Source organism: Papio anubis, chromosome 12, assembly GCF_008728515.1.
Source record: "Papio anubis isolate 15944 chromosome 12, Panubis1.0, whole genome shotgun sequence".
Taxonomy (NCBI): Eukaryota; Metazoa; Chordata; class Mammalia; order Primates; family Cercopithecidae; genus Papio; species Papio anubis.
In genome coordinates, this window is record NC_044987.1 from 108,164,502 (window position 1) to 108,167,452 (window position 2,951).

At 41.1% G+C, this 2,951-nt stretch overlaps 1 long non-coding RNA gene across 1 annotated transcript; it reads left to right on the top strand.

Annotated features, from left to right (window-relative positions):
• On the top strand, positions 1–1,079 carry LOC108581903. The gene is made up of 2 exons (XR_001894763.3): positions 1–318; positions 375–1,079. It is a non-coding gene; the product is annotated as an uncharacterized LOC108581903 (long non-coding RNA).
• Positions 1,080–2,951: the final 1,872 nt, after the last annotated feature.

Sequence of the window (2,951 nt, forward strand, 5' to 3'; positions counted from 1 at the left end):
GGTGATCCACTCATCTTGGCCTCCCAAAGTGCTGGAATTACAGGTGTGAGCCACCATGCCTGGCTTTTTATTTCTTTTTACTGAGGTTAGTGATTCTGAAATCTAGCTCAGATTTTTGAGATGATTTAGAATGATCATTTATATTAAACTACTCAGCACAAAATTCAGGCTCTGGAACCAAATTGTTTGAGTTCAAGTCCTTGCTGTGCTACTTAGCTGTGTGACCTTGAGCAGATTTCTAAAGCGTTTGGTACCCTTCATCATGGGAAGAATAATATCTACATATTATGAAGATGTAATGAGATAATGAATGTAATTGTACTTAAAACAGTACCTGGCACATAGTGTATTATTACTATTGTATTTATCACCAGGTACTTTTACATATATATGCATATAATTAGTTATGTGATTGCTGAGTTATTATGTCCAACTACTTCAGGGATTCAAGAGGAACTCGAAATAACAAGCAAGTGGTATACATGTCCACACCCTAGATTAGGAAAAGATAGCCTTAGTCTTTCAGTGGGTACTTAGACCTCTTTTGTCCAGGCTCTGTTCTCGGTGCTTAAGTGTTGGGAATGATTCTTGCAAAAGTGAATGTTAAAGGCTTAGAGATTACTATATGGCATTCCCACGTGGAAGCATCTGTTTATTCTGGTAGTGCTTGTGACAGCACTTAGACTTTTCCGAACCAAGATGAGAAAAGACTTCCTCACAAGATATCAAGGTTTTTCTGGGTGTCTGAAACCTCAAGAGATAAAGGAGTATTCTTTGGGCATGAGAACTCATGAGCGATATGAAGGGATTTAATTGAATGAAAGAATGAATAAAAAGCTATATACATTTATTAAGTACTTTGTTGTATACTAGGCCCTATACTGGTGATAGACATGTAGTGAGCACATGTCCTCAAGGAACATTTGGTAAATTACTCCAAGGGCAAAGGGTTTTAGGCAGTGAAGTCATTAGATCGCTAGCTGTAGAGAAGAGTGTGGAGAGGAAAAGACTGGATGATCAGAGGAAGCTGCAAGATTCTAGGCAAGGGATAATGATGGCTTAGACTAGGTCATAGGACAGAAAGAAAAGAATATTTCCAGTTCAGTAATGTAAATAGCTAATATTTAGTGCTGTGTAAAACTTTCTAAGTACTTTGAATATATTAACATTTAATCACACGAACCCTATACATAGGAGAATGACCTGAATATATATAATAATAGCAAATATTTTGGGGCTAACCTTTGTGCTCGGCTTCACATGCATTCTTTCCTTTTTTTTTTTTTGAGATGGAGTCTTGCTCTGTCACCCAGGCTGGAGTGCAGTGACTGTGATCTTGGCTCACTGCAACCTCCACCTCCCAGATTCAAACAATTCCTGCCTCAGCCTCCCAAGTATCTGGGATTACAGGTGTGTACCACCACATCTGCCTAATTTTTGTATTTTTAGTAGAAATGGGGTTTCACCATGTTGGCCAGGCTGGTGTCGAACTCCTGACCTCAGGTGATCTGCCCTCCTCAGCCTCCCAAAGTGCTAGGATTACAGGCATGAGCCACCGCGTCCAGCCATATGCATTATTCTTGTTTAATTACTACAACTCTGTGATTCTCCCCATTTTACAGCAGTTAAGTAAGTTGCCTTAGGCTACACTCAGTGACAAAGGTTAAACATTTTTTTGTTTTTGATCAGATTTGTTTGATTAGAAATGCTGTGGGTTTTTCTTTTTATTTTTTTCACTACTAACATAGATTGCTTTAGAAGGTAGAATTGGTGGAACATAGGGTGAGGAGAAGAGTTGAGAATGAGTTCCTCCAGCCTGGGAAACATGGTGAAACCCTGTCTCTACTAAAAATACAAAAAATTAGCTGGGCGTGGTGGCACAGGGCTTCTGGTCCCAGTTACTCGGGAGACTGAGGTGGGAGGATGGCTTAAGCCTGGGAGGCAGAGGTTACAGTGAGCCAAGATCATGCCACTACTCCAGCCTGGGTGAAAGAGTGAGACCCCATCTAAAAAAAAAATAATAATGATTTTCTGATATATGGGTGATATCAACCACATATTTCCTGATTGAGACAGGAAACAGTGGCAAGTAGAAGGATATGTTGGAAAAGAAAAGTTTAGTTAGTGCCCGACCACAAAAATTTAATGGAAGTTATGATGTACATATTCTGCAATTTTGTTTTTTCCCCATAAAGCATGTCATGGACATCTTTCTACCATAGTGCATATTAGTCTTCCTTGTTTTCCTCATGATTGCCTAGTTTACCATTGTAAGTCTGTGCCATTTTAGACCTGGTATCTTCCTGCTTCTGGGCCACCTTTTTGTGGCCAACATGGAAGTCTCATAGCCCACTTAGGAGACATTTTTCCCAGTATAGAACCTCAGTCCAGAGCCCATGATCCTATGGTTAGGATGAGCAGACAGTGTGACCGTTTCGCCCCCTCTCTGGACAATTCAACCTTATCAACCTCTATCTCACTTCCTCAGAGGATTTGGAAATATGCTTCCTACTGCTCTGTGCCCCTGGGCAGAGATGCTAAGTATCCTGTCCCTGCCTTCCTTCGGAACATAACACAGAGGATTTTTGGCTTTTTAAATCTATGTTTTATCTGAAGATAGGGATTGCTCTGCCTGCCATCCCAAAACCTACAGTCCTGACACTGTGTGAAATGAGTGCAGAGGAAGGAGGTGGAATGCATTTGGCTTTGAGTCCTAGCCAGCCGTTTGAAGGCTACAGCCTGCTTCTAATTTGTTTCTGATGGAATTCCCAGGAAGGACCCTGGCTCAGCCTGACTCTCATGTCTTCTCTGTAGTTTGGAGAAGTCAGGTCCAAAACTCCCCTTTCTGGGCCTCTCTAATGTCTGACTGTGGACAGTTGGTATCTCAGCTCTGACTTCACCTTTACTTCCTGTAGAGTGTCTTGAATTCTGGTAACTCGTATTCTAGTGAT